This window comes from Delphinus delphis, chromosome 16, assembly GCF_949987515.2.
Source record: "Delphinus delphis chromosome 16, mDelDel1.2, whole genome shotgun sequence".
Classification (NCBI taxonomy): domain Eukaryota; kingdom Metazoa; phylum Chordata; class Mammalia; order Artiodactyla; family Delphinidae; genus Delphinus; species Delphinus delphis.
Genome location: NC_082698.1, coordinates 73128078 through 73142852, shown reverse-complemented (window position 1 = coordinate 73142852; position 14775 = coordinate 73128078). Strand labels below are relative to the sequence as shown.

The following is a 14775-nucleotide window of genomic DNA, read 5'->3' as shown; positions in this document are numbered from 1 at the left end:
AATGCTCAAGCCAAGAGATGGGCAGGCAGAGCTGATAGTCTGCAAAGCCAAGCCAGTGGCCCTATTCAGCCAGGGAACTTGGGGCATGGGTCAGCTTGAGTTAAGACCACAAACAAAAAGCCCTTAGAGCTGCTTCTACTGCTATGCCTAGGCAGGGAAACTAATTCACAGCCCCACTTATTGCTGAAAACAGCTTTCCGACTGCCCAATCAGGGAACTTAACCAGAGCACATAGGAGGTTGCATGGCCCATCCAACAGTCCCGCTTACAGTGGCACTTGTACAGAGAGCACTGTATCTAGTTTCCCCATCTGCAGAGCAAAAACCAGTGGCCTCACCTGTCAGGAAATTCAGTGCACACACTTGCCTGATTCCAGTCTCCAAACAACAAACTGTACAGGCCCTGTGTCTTGTCCTCTTGCCCTGCCAGGGAAGGGAATTAATTCATAGCCCCACCTACCAGTGAGTATAGTACCTAGTCATGACCATCTAAGTAAGCATTACCAGAGAAATCAGGCAACTGCAGAGCCCATCCTACAGCCTCACTTGGGCAGGGAACCAAGGTAGAGTTTTATCCAGCTGTCCTCAGCCAGTGGCACACCCCTCATACCAAACTCAGAGCTCAAATAGTTGCCTTAACCAAAATTACATCCTAATAGCAGGCCCCATCTGCCCAAGGAAATTGCTAGCAGACACACCCAGAACCCAATCCGAGCTGACTGGTCAAAAACTGTCTCTGTCAAAGTGAACCTGTAAAGTCTGGAAGAGGAGCATACATAGATACCAATGTAAGGAATCAAGGATCATAAAAAATTAGATACATATGATGCTACCAAAGGAAACGAATAAGGCTCCAGTAAATGACCTTCAAAAAATGGAGATCTATGAACTATCGGACAAGAAATTCAGAATAATCCTCTTAAAGAAGTTTAGTTAACTACAAGAACACATGGACAAGTAAAAATTAAAAAAACAATGAATAAACAAAATGAGAAGTTCAACAAAGAAAGAGAAACCATAATAAAACAAAAACAAATATCCAAGAGTTGAAAAATAGAATAACTGAACTTAAGAATTCAATGGAGGAGGAGGAGCTTCAAGATGGCGGAAGAGTAAGACGCGGAGATCACCTTCCTCCCCACAGATACATCAGAAATACATCTACACGTGGAACAACTCCTACAGAACACATACTGAACGCTAGCAGAAGACCTCAGACCTCCCAAAAGGCAAGAAAGTCCCTACGTACCTGGGTAGGGCAAAAGAAAAAAGAAAAAACAGAGACAAAAGAATAGGGACGGGACCTGCACCAGTGGGAGGGAGCCGTGAAGGAGGAAAGGTTTCCACACACTAGGAAGCCCCTTCATGGGCGGAGACTTCGGGTGGTGGAAGGGGGACGTTTTGGAGCCACGGAGGAGAGCACAATAACAGGGGTGCGGGGGGCAAAGCGGAGAGATTCCCGCACAGAGGATTGGTGCCGACCAGCACTCACCAGACCGAGAGGCTGCTCCCCCGCCGGGGTGGGAGGGGCTGGGAGCTGAGGTTCGGGCTTCGGTCTGAGCGCAGGGAGAGGACTGGGGTTGGCGGCGTGAACACAGCCTGAAGGGGGTTAGTGCACCACGGCTGGCCGGGAGGGAGTCCGGGGAAAGTCTGGACCTACTGAAGAGACAAGAGACTTTTTCTTCCCCCTTTTTTTCCTGGTGCACAAGGAGAGGGGATTAAGAGCTCTGCTTAAAGGAGCTCCAGAGACGGGTGTGAGTCGCGGCTAACAGCACGGACCCCAGAGACGGGCATGAGACGCTAAGGCTGCTGCTGCCGCCACCAAGAAGCCTGTGTGCGAGCACAGGTCACTATCTACACCTCCCTTCTGGGGAGCCTGTGCAGCCCGCCACTGCCAGGGTCCCAGGATCCAGGGACAGCTTCCCCGGGAGAATGCATGGCGCGTCTCAGGCTGGTGCAATGTCACGCCGGCCTCTGCCGCCACAGGCTCACCCCACATCCGTACCCCTCCCTCCCCCCAGCCTGAGTGAGCCAGAGCCCCCGAATCAGCGGCTCCTTTAACCCCGTCCTGTCTGAGTAAAGAACAGACGCCCTCCAGCGACCTGCATGCAGATGTGGGGCCAAATCCAAAGCTGAACCCCGGGAGCTGTGCGAACAAAGAAGAGAAAGGGAAATTTCTCCCAGCAGCCTCAGGAGCAGCGGATTAAATCCCCACAATAAACCTGATGTACCCTGCATCTGTGGAATACCTGAACAGACAACGAATCATCCCAAATTGAGGAGGTGGATTTTGGGATCAAAGATATATTATTTTTTCCCCCTTTTCTCTTTTTGTGAGTGTGTATGTGTATGCTTCTGTGTGTGATTTTGTCTGTATAGCTTTGCTTTTACCATTTGTCCTAGGGTTCTGTCTGTCCAGTTATGTTTATTTTTATTTTTTAGTATCGTTTTTAGTGCTTGTTATCATTGGTGGATTAGTTTTTTGGTATGGTTGCTCTCTTCTCTTTTTTAATTACTTAAAAATTTTTTTAATAATTATTTTAATAAATTTATTTTATTTTATCTTTTTCTTTCTTTCTTTTTTTCTCCCTTTTATTCTGAGCCATGTGGTTGACAGGCTCTTGGTGCTCCAGCAGGGCGTCAGGGCTGTGCCTCTGTGGTGGGAGAGCCAACTTCAGGACACTGGTCCACAAGAGACCTCCCAGATCCACAAAATATCAAATGGCAAAAATCTCCCAGAGATCTCCATCTCAATGCCAAAACCCAGCTCCACTCAACGAGCAGCAACCTACAGTGCTGGACACCCTATGCCACACAACTAGCAAGACAGGAACACAACCTCACCCATTAGCAGAGAGGCTGCCTAAAATCATAATAAGGTGACAGACACCCCAAAATACACAACCAGACGTGGACCTGCCCACCAGAAAGACAAGATCCAGCCTCATCCACCAGAACACAGGCACTAGTCCCCTCCACCAGGAAGCCTACACAACCCACAGAACCAACCTTAGCCACTGGGGGCAAACACCAAAGACAACGGGAACTATGAACCTACAGCCTGCGAAAAGGAGAACTCAAACACAGTAAGTTAAGCAAAATGAGAGGACAGAGAAACACACAGCACATGAAGGAGAAAGGCAAAAACCCACCAGACCTAACAAATGAAGAGGAAATAGGCAGTCTACATGAAAAAGAATTCAGAATAATGATAGAAAAGATGATCCAAAATCTTGGAAATGGAAAGGAGAAAATACAAGAAACATTTAACAAGGACTTAGAAGAACTAAAGAGCAATAAAACACTGATGAACAACAAAATAAATGAAATTAAAAATTCTCTAGAAGGGATCAATAGCAGAATAACTGAGGCAGAAGAACGGATAAGTGACCGGGAAGATAAAATAGTGCAAATAACTACTGCAGAGCAAAATAAAGAAAAAAGAATGAAAAGAATTGAGGACAGTCTCAGAGACCTCTGGGACAATATTAAATGCACCAACATTCAAATTATAGGGGTCCCAGAAGAAGAAGAGAGAAATAAAGGGACTGAGAATATATTTGAAGAGATTATAGTTGAAAACTTCTCTAATATGGGAAAGGAAAGAGTTAATCAAGTCCAGGAAGCACAGAGAGTCCCATACAGGATAAATCCAAGGAGAAACACACCAAGACACATATTAATCAAACTATCAAAAATTAAATATAAAGAAAAAATATTAAAAGCAGCTAGGGAAAAACAACAAATAACACACAAGGGAATCCCCATAAGGTTAACAGCTGATCTTTCAGCAGAAACTCTGCAAGCCAGAAGGGAGTGGCAGGACATATATAAAGTGATGAAGGAGAAAAAACTACAACCAAGATTACTCTACCCAGCAAGGATCTTATTCAGATTTGATGGAGAAATTAAAACCTTTACAGACAAGCAAAAGCTAAGAGAATTCAGCACCACCAAGCCAGCTTTACAACAATGCAAAAGGAACTTCTCAAGGCAGGAAACACAAGAGAAGGAAAAGACCTACAATAATAAACCCAAAACAATTAAGAAAACGGTAAAAGGAACATGCATATCGATAATTACCTTAAATGTAAATGGAGTAAATGCTCCAACCAAAAGACATAGACTGGCTGAATGGTTACAAAAACAAGACCCGTATATATGCTGTCTACAAGAGACCCACTTCAGACCTAGGGACACATACAGACTGAAAGTGAGGGGATGGAAAAAGATATTCCATGCAAATGGAAATCAAAAGAAAGCTGGAGTAGCAATTCTCATATCAGACAAAATAGACTTTAAAATAAAGACTATTACAAGAGACAAAGAAGGACACTACATAATGATCAAGGGATCAATCCAAGAGAAGTATAACAATTGTAAATATTTATGCACGCAACATAGGAGCACCTCAACACATAAGGCAAATGCTAACAGCCATAAAAGGAGAAATTGACAGTAACACAATCATAGTAGGGGACTTTAACACCCCACTTTCACCCATGGATAGATCATCCAAAATGAAAATAAATAAGGAAACACAAGCTTTAAATGATACTTTAAACAAGATGGACTTAATTGATATTTATAGGACATTCCATCCAAAAACAACAGAATACACATTTTTCTCAAGTGCTCATGGAACATTCTCCAGGACAAATCATATCTTGGGTCACAAATCAAGCCTTGGTAAATTTAAGAAAATTGAAATTGTATCAAGTATCTTTTCTGACCACAATGCTATGAGACTAGATATCAATTACAGGAAAAGATCTGTAAAAAATACAAACACATGGAGGCTAAACAATACACTACTTAATAGCGAAGTGATCACTGAAGAAATCAAAGAGAAAATCAAAAAATACCTAGAAACAAATGACAATGGAGACACGATGGCCCAAAACCTATGGGATGCAGCAAAAGCAGTTCTAAGAGGGAAGTTTATAGCAATACAATCCTACCTTAAGAAACAGGAAACATCTCAAGTAAACAACCTAACTTTGCACCTAAAGCAATTAGAGAGAGAAGAACCAAAAAACCCCAAAGTTAGCAGAAGGAAAGAAATCATAAAGATCAGATCAGAAATAAATGAAAAAGAAATGATGGAAACGATAGCAAAGATCAATAAAACTAAAAGCTGGTTCTTTGAGAAGATAAACAAAATTGATAAACCATTAGCCAGACTCATCAAGAAAAAAAGGGAGAAGACTCAAATCAATAGAATTAGAAATGAAAAAGGAGAAGTAACAACTGACACTGCAGAAATACAAAAGATCTTGATAGATTACTACAAGCAACTCTATGACAATAAAATGGAAAACCTGGAAGAAACGGACAAATTCTTAGTAATGCACAACCTGCCAAGACTGAATCAGGAAGAAATAGAAAATATAAACAGACCAATCACAAGCACTGAAATTGAAACTGTGATTAAAAATCTTCCAACAAACAAAAGCCCAGGACCAGATGGCTTCACAGGCGAATTCTATCAAACATTTAGAGAAGAGCTAACACCTATCCTTCTCAAACTCTTCCAAAATATAGCAGAGGGAGGAACACTCCCAAACTCATTCTACGAGGCCACCATCACCCTGATACCAAAACCAGACAAGGATGTCACAAAGAAAGAAAACTACAGGCCAATATCACTGATGAACATAGATGCAAAATTCCTCAGCAAAATACTAGCAAACAGAATCCAACAGCACATTAAGAGGATCATACACCATGATCAGGTGGGGTTTTATTCCAGGAATGCAAGGATTCTGCAATATTCCCAAATCAATCAATGTGATACACCATATTAACAAACTGAAGGAGAAAAACCATATGGTCATCTCAATAGATGCAGAGAAACTTTTGACAAAATTCAACATCCATTTATGATAAAAACCTTCCAGAAAGTAGGCATAGAGGGAAACTTCCTCAACATAATAAAGGCCATATATGACAAACCCACAGCCAACGTCATCCTCAATGGTGAAAAACTGAAAGCATTTCCACTAAGATCAGAAACAAGACAAGGTTGCCCACTCTCACCACTCTTATTCAACATAGTTTTGGAAGTTTTAGCCACAGCAATCAGAGAAGAAAAGGAAATAAAAGGAATCCAAATCGGAAAAGAAGAAGTAAAGCTGTCACTGTTTGCAGATGACATGATACTATACATAGAGAATCCTAAAGATGCTACCAAAAAACTACTGGCGCTAATCAATGAATTTAGTAAAGTAGCAGGATACAAAATTAATGCACAGAAATCTCTGGCATTCCTATACACTAATGTTGAAAAATCTGAAAGTGAAATCAAGAAAACACTCCCATTTACCATTGCAACAAAAAGAATAAAATATCTAGGAATAAACCTACCTAAGGAGACAAAAGACTTGTATGCAGAAAGTTATAAGACACTGATGAAAGAAATTAAAGATGATACAAATAGATGGAGAGATATACCATGTTCTTGGATAGGAAGAATCAACGTTGTGAAAATGACTCTACTACCCAAAGCAATCTACAGATTCAATGCAATCCCTATCAAACTACCACTGGCATTTTTCACAGAACTAGAACAAAAAATTTCACAATTTGTATGGAAACACAAAAGACCCCGAATAGCCAAAGTAATCTTGAGAATGAAAAACGGAGCTGGAGGAATCCGGCTCCCTGACTTCAGACTATACTACAAAGCTACAGTAATGAAGACAGTATGGTACTGGCACAAAAACAGAAATATAGATCAATGGAACAGGATAGAAAGCCCAGATATAAACCCATGCACATATGGTCACCTTATCTTCGATAAAGGAGGCAGGAATGTACAGTGGAGAAAGGACAGCCTCTTCAATAAGTGGTGCTGGGAAAACTGGACAGCTACATGTAAAAGTATGAGATTAGAACACTCCCTAACACCATACACAAAAATAAGCTCAAAATGGATTAAAGACCTAAATGTAAGGCCAGACACTATAAAACTCTTAGAGGAAAACTTAGGCAGAACACTCTATGACATAACTCACAGCAAGATCCTTTTTGACCCACCTCCTAGAGAAATGGAAATAAAAATAAAAATAAACAAATGGTACCTAATGAAACTTCAAAGCTTTTGCACAGCAAAGGAAACCATAAACAAGACCAAAAGACAACCCTCAGAATGGGAGAAAATATTTGCAAATGAAGCAACCAACAAAGGATTAATCTCCAAAATTTACAAGCAGCTCATGCAGCTCAATAACAAAGCAACAAACAACCCAATCCAAAAATGGGCAGAAGACCTAAATAGACATTTCTCCAAAGAAGATATACTGAGTGCCAACAAACACATGCAAGAATGGTCAACATCATTAATCATTAGAGAAATGCAAATCAAAACTACAATGAGATATCATCTCACACCAGTCTGAATGGCCATCATCAAAAAATCTAGAAACAATAAATGCTGGAGAGGGTGTGGAGAAAAGGGAACACTCTTGCACTGCTGGTGGGAATGTGAATTGGTACAGCCACTATGGAGAACAGTATGGAGGTTCCTTAAAAAACTACAAAAAGAACTACCATATGACCCAGCAATCCCACTACTGGGCATATACCCTTAGAAAACCATAATTCAAAAAGAGTCATGTACCAAAATGTTCATTGCAGCTCTATTTACGATAGCCAGAAGATGGAAACAACCTAAGTGTCCATCATCGGATGAATGGATAAAGAAGATGTGGAACATATATACAATGGAATAATACTCAGCCATAAAAAGAAACAAAATTGAGTTATTTGTAGTGAGGTTGATGGACCTAGAGTCTGTCATACAGAGTGAAGTAAGTCAGAAAGGGAAAGACAAATACTGTATGCTAACATTTATATATGGAATCCAAGAAAAAAAAAATGTCATGAAGAAGGGGTAAGACATGAATAAAGACATGAAGGGGTAAGACATGAATAAAGACATGAAGAAGGGGTAAGACATGAATAAAGACACAGACCTACTAGAGAATGGACCTGAGGATATGGGGAGGGGGAAGGGTATGCTGTGACAAAGTGAGAGAGTGGCATGGACATATATACACTACCAAACGTAAAATAGATAGCTAGTGGGAAGCAGCCGCATAGCACAGGGAGATCAACTAGGTGCTTTGTGACCACCTAGATGGGTGTGATAGGGAGGGTTGGAGGGAGGGAGACACAAGAGGGAAGAGATATGGGGACATATGTATATGTATAACGGATTCACTTTGTTATAAAGCAGAAACTAACACACCATTGTAAAGCAATTATACTCCAATAAAGATGTAAAATTAAAAAAGAAAGAAATCAAAGCAAACACAAAAATGGAAAGGTATACTGGATTCATGAATTGGAAGAATTAATACTGTTAAAATGTCCATATTACCCAAAGCCACCTATGGATTCGATGTAATACCTATTGAGATTCCAATGGCATACTCTATATAAGTAGAAGAAACAATCCTAAATTATATAGAGAACTATAGAGACCCAGAGCAGCCAAAGCAATCCTGAAAAAGAACAAAGCAGGAGGCATCAGTCTTCTTGATTTCAAGCTATGCTCTTTAGGTATAGAAATCAAAAGAGTATGGTCCTGGATAAAAACAGGACCTTATTTATAAAAAATAAATCAATGGAACAGGATTGAGAACCCACAAGTTAACCCAAACATACATCAACTAATATTTGACAAGGAATCCAAGGATTCTCAATGGAAAAAAGACTTTAATAAATAAATGGTCCTCAAAATTGGATATTCATATGTCAAAAAATGAAACACAAAAATTAGCTCAAAATGGATTAAAGACTTAAATATAAGACCTGAAACTGAAGCCATGAAACTCCCAGAAGAAAATATAGGAAAAAAGCTCCTTGACATGGATCTTGTCAATGATTTTATTGGATATGATTTCTAAAGTACAAGCAACAAAAGCATAAAAAATCACATATCTTATAAGAGATTAATAACTAAAATATATCAAGAACTCAAGTAACATCAGCAGAAAACCAAATAATTCAATTAAAATAGGGTAAAAATACCTAAACAACATTTTTCCAAAGAAGATAGGTGAATAGTTCACAGATACATGAAGAGATGCTCACCATCACTAGTAATTAGGGAAATGCCAGTCAAAACCACAATGAGATATCACCTCATGCCTATTAGAATGCCCATCATCAAAAAGACAAGAGAAAAAAATTGCTTGCGAGGATGTGGAGAAAAAGGAACCCTTGTGCACTGTTGTAAACTAGTGCAGCTGCTATGAAAAACAGTATGGAGGATCCTCAAAAGTTAAAAATAAAACTACCATATAATCCAGAAATCCCACTTCTGGGCATATGTCCAAAGGAAAAGAAAGCTAACTCAAAAAGATATTTACATCCCCATCTTCATAGCAGCATTATTTACAACAGCCATTACATGGAAGCAACCTAAGTGTCCACTGATGGATAAATGGATTAAGAAATTGTTTTATACATACAATGAAATATTATTCAGCTACAAAATGAGGAAATCCCATCATTTGCAACAACATGGAAGAAGCTTTAGTGCATTATGCTAAGTGAAATAAATCAGACAAAGACAAATGTCGTATGGTCTCACTTACATGTAGCATCTAATTAAAATTTTAAGAACTCGTAGCAAAAGAAATGAGATTTATGGCTACCAGAGGCAGGGGTTGGAGGAGTGGAAATTGAAGAAAGGTGGTCAAAACGTACAAACTTCCAGTTATAAGGTCCCCCCAGTACTAATAAATAAGTATTAGGGATGTAATGTACAATGTGGTAACTATAGTCATCACCACTGTATGATCTATAGATGAAAGTTATTAAGAGAGTAAATCCTAACAATTCTCATAAAAAAGAGCTATAGCCATGAAAAGACATGTAGGAAACTTAAATGCATATTACTAAGTGAAATAAGCCAATTTGAAAAGGCTACATACTATATGATTCCAACTATATGACTTTCTGGAAAAGTCAAAACTATGGAGACCATAAAAAGATCAGTGGCTGCCAGAGGTGGGGGAGAGACAAGAGCGATACACAGGTGGAGCACAGAGAATCTTTAGGGCAGTAAAAATACTTTATATGATATTATAATGATGACTACATGTCATTATATATTTTTCCAAACCCATAGAATGTACAACAGCAAAGTATACTCTAAGGTAATCAGTAGACTTTGGGTGATAACGATGTGTCAATGTAGGCTTATCATTAATAACAAATGCGCTATTCTGGGGAGTGATCTTGATGATCAGGGAGGCTCTTCATGTGTGAGGGCAGGAGGGATATGGGAAATCTCTCACCTTCCTATCGATTTTGTTGTGAACCTAAAACTACTCTAAAAAAGATGAAGTCTTTAAAAAAAAATCCCGATGCCCTGAATAGGATCCTTTTCTTGAGTTTGGTGACTTTGACATTCTAAATATTTCTACTCTTGGCTGGCCCTTGCTGCTATGTTCAATGTACCTAAGGGCCAGGATTCAGTGTTTCAATATTGAGTGTTCAGCTTCTGCTGGAACTCTGAATAGACATGACCGTGGTTCATGGTAATATTCCATTATGGACGAGGCTGAGGAAGGGTGAAGGGTTGAGTGGGGGGCAGCCCATGAGAGACACTTTTGTTTTCAGCTTCCAGCTTTCCCAAGGTGCCATTTTCTGTATTTAAGAATAACAGACTGCCAGAAGTGACAAAAATTAAGACTCAGAGAGAGTAAATGACTTGTCCAAGGTCATTCATCAGTGTCAGGAGTGGAACTCAAATCTAAGTTTGTTAACTGTCACTATTCTCAATATTAACTCAATGTTAACTCTCAATATTCTCTCTATTGTGGCAACTTTCACTGAGCTTCTTGCATGGTCAATGATGGGAAAGAAAGGAGAACTTGTTGGTCTTAAATATGTATCTCTCTTGATATGTTTTGTCATCAACAGGTTCAAATAATTCTGCTGCTACTATGTGTAGCATCCAAGATAGTATGGTCCTACTCTGCATTCTAAAGGGCCTGGCCAGTCTCCTTCTGTGTACTCCCAAAGCACCTGTGCTTTTCTTTTCATTGAGCAGCAATGCACTAAGGTAAGATGGGTCCCTCCTCCAGGCCCAAGGAACGACCCATGGTATGTCTGAAGCAATCACCATCATCTCAATGACTGGCTTAGTTTTGGCCAATGAAATATAAAGATAAATCTGTTGGGGACTTGTGGGAAAGAATTTCCTCTCTGACAAGAAAGAAAAAGGCTTCTAATCAAATTCTTTCTTATACCCCAGGCAAGGGAGAGGCAGGGAACCTCTTGTTTACTTCCTGTCTTTTGATATTTTCATGATGATAAGATGCTGTGACAGCCATATTGTGATCATGAGACAAAATCAAGAGAATTGGAGAGAAGCCACTGAATTGTTGAATTTCTCAACTCGGGAACTCTCTAGTTTCATGCTTCTTTTTATGTGAAATAATAAGACCACTAATTGTTTTAAACATTCTACTACCTACAGCGAAAACCATTCAAGCTGATTTTGAAAACTTCCTGGAAGAGATGAGAACCAGGTCTTAAAAGATAGCAAGATTTACATAGGCAGAAAGGAGGTAGGGAGATCTTCTGTTGGAGGATAAGCTAAGGCAAAGGAACGGGAATTAGCTTGGCCCATGTGGCTGGTGGCGAGGGGACTCTCCGGGCTGCCATAGAGAATGTCAACTGGAATAACTGTCTCTTTCTCTGAACTCACAGTATTTACTCTTCGTGTGTGTATATCGATTTGCAAATGTTTATTTGCTTGCAGAATTTTGTCCATAGGAGGAGAAGAGTGGTTGGCTTAGGTACCTGAGATATGAGAGGATAATGTAGTCTTCTTCCAGGTCTTCATCTGCTGGCCAGGCCCCACAGGCTTGTATTGGAGAGCTGCTGCAGGCAGAAGCCAAAGGAACTCTTCTCATAGGGTGTTGTGCGAGACCGGCCAATGGCAGTGCTTTGGTTTCCAGGTAACTAGACTCTACAGAGCTAAGGCCATGTTGACACTGAGGACAGCATCAGCCAGCTATGGGGGCACCAGATGGTGGTGCACTAGGCCTCATCATCATCCCCTGGGGGGGCATGAGCAGCTGTGCGAGGTGAGTGGCTGCTCCCAAGAGATTTCTCTCTGAGCTGCCACAACACGGGCAGAAGCTGAGGGAGAAAGCCTACATGAACCATGCATGAATTCACTTGAGACAGTCCCTGAGACACAGAAATAACAGCATGAGACTCTGAGGGGAATAAAGCCCTTCACTATGTAGCGGGGGCCTGATTCTATGAAATAGTCATCATAGTCAATGTGGCTCTGCTAGACTCCTCTGGCAAGTGAGGCTAGATCAGGGTTTCTCATGGTCGGCACTACTGATCCTTTGGGCCAGACGATTCTTTGTTGTGAGAGCCATCCTGTGCATTGTGGGATATTTAGCAGCATCCCTGGCTTTTATTCACTAGATGCTATTAGCACTCCTTCTCCTGAGCTGTGACAAGTAAAGACATTTAAAAATCTCAAAATGTGGGCTTCCCTGGTGGCGCAGTGGTTGAGAGTCCTCCTGCCAATGCAGGGGACACAGGTTCGTGCCCTGGTCCAGGAAGATCCCACATGCCGCGTAGCGGCTGGGCCCGTGAGCCATGGCCGCTGAGCCTGCGCGTCCGGAGCCTGTGCTCCACAATGGGAGAGGCCACAACAGCGAGAGGCCCACGTACCGCAAAAAAAAAAAATCTCAAAATGTGACGAGACATTTTGAGAACCATTGGTCCAGAGAAACATGGGAGGAAGTGTGCCTGTGCATGTGTATGTGTGTGCGTGTGTGTGTGTGCGTGTGTGTGTGTGTGTGTGTGTGTATGAGAGAGAGAGAGAGAGAGAGAGGGAGAGGGAGAGAGGGAGAGAGGGAGGGAGGGAGGGAGACGATGTGCATGAGAGAGAATATAATGTATTTGTTATTTACATTTATGTTTGTTGATCAGATTTTCACCTTTTCACTTTAAAAAAGCTTCAGTAAACATTTCCTTAGTTTAATCTTTGTCAGCATTTTAAATTATTTTCTTGTGATAAATTCCTAGACAGAATTGCTTGGTGAAAAAGTGGCAAGCTTTAAGGCTTTTTATATATATTGACTAAATGGCCTCTAGAAAGATTTTTCCAATTTAAATTTGACATTTCTTTTTAATCTTTACAGAATTTAGGACCTAGTTTTACACATGGTAGCTGTGTAATAAGTACTTGGTAGTTAGTTGATTGAATGTTGGTTGTGAGTTTCCATCCCTCTTTTTCCAACAACCATCTGGGTGTGTTGGTATATGACACTTCACAACAATTTCTGTGTGGGCTGGGTCTGCAGAAGGAACTTATTGTTATATGGATTATTTCCTGTAGACCCATGTCTTTTAAAGTGTGGTTCCGGAACCCATGGGCTCCACCTGTGAACTTGTTAAAAATGCAAATTCTCTGGTCCCACACCTGGACCTACTTTGTGTTTTAAAATCCTTCCAAGGGATCTTCTGAAAGCTAAAATTTAAGAATGACTGTCTACAAACAATAAATGCTGGAGAGGCTGTGGAGAAAAGGGAACCTTCCTATACTGTTGGTGGTAATGTAAATTGGTATAGCCATTATGCAGAATAGTATGGAGGTTCCTTAAAAAACTAAAAATAGAGCTACCATATGATCCAGCACACTCACTCCTGGGCATATATCCAGATAAATCCATAATCTGAAAGGATACATGCACCCCAATGTTCACTGAAGCACTATTTACAATAGCCAAGACATGGAAGCAACCTAAATGCCCGTCGACAGAGGAATGGATAAAGAAGATGAGGTACATATATACAATGGAATATTACTCAGCCATAAAAAAGAATGAAATAATGCCATTTGCAGCAACATGGATAGACCTAGAGATTATCACAGGAATCAGAGACCATGGGCCTCCAGCAGGCACCTTTGCCAGACAGAAGAGCAGCAATGTCCCTGGGGCTGAACTGCATGGGTGGATGTGAGCAGTGTAGAGGAGAAGGTGGGGGGTTGCACACACTTTCCAAGGCTGAGTCACTCAGTCCTCCACATGGGACAACCCCAGGGCATCCAGATGCCTTCCCAAAGTGTAGAAGGCACAAAGTCAGGAGGTCAGTTTGGAAGGGAACTGCTGCAGTTGGCAGAGACTTTGGTGCTTGAACTCACACCTGGTTCCCCTCCTCCTCTGTCAGAAATGAGTTTCTGTACTAACAGCTCCTGACATATGTAATCCCTGGGGCTTGCAGGAGTGTGTGTGTGTGTGTGTGTGTGTGTGTGTGTGTGTGTGTGTGTGTGCAGTTCCTTAATTAGACTGCACCATCTCTTATAAGCAGGGGCTGTGCCTGTCACTACATGCTTAGCTTTACTTATAATGGGGAATTTTAAATGGGACTGACTGCACTCTAAATGCTCATGCACTAAGGTACCCCGTCTTCAGGTTTCCAAGGGAACATTGGGTGGTCCTGCCCACAAGACACGTGCTTCTGAGAAGCTGATTATGTAAGGGATTGAAAAACTTAATGAAAAACAATTAGTCAAAACTCTTCATCGGGGCCAGTTCCAGCTACTGCTTTGTAACTGAGAAGTTTTAAAATGGTGAAATGCATCATTATTCATGTCTGGCATCTTTATCCCAGGTTGATAGCAAACTATCTGGTGACCAGTTCAGAAAGTCAGCAGCTCAAAGAGATGGGGTTAAATTCTAAACAAGCCGGGAAGCTTTACATCCCCTCTGGCTGGGAGGCACCA

The 14775-nt window shown here is 41.0% G+C and overlaps 1 long non-coding RNA gene across 1 annotated transcript in view; it reads right to left on the bottom strand.

The window, feature by feature from the left end:
- The window catches only part of LOC132440012 (uncharacterized), a 401492-nt gene that overhangs the window by 33877 nt on the left and 352840 nt on the right, over positions 1 to 14775 (bottom strand). The window lies entirely within an intron of this gene.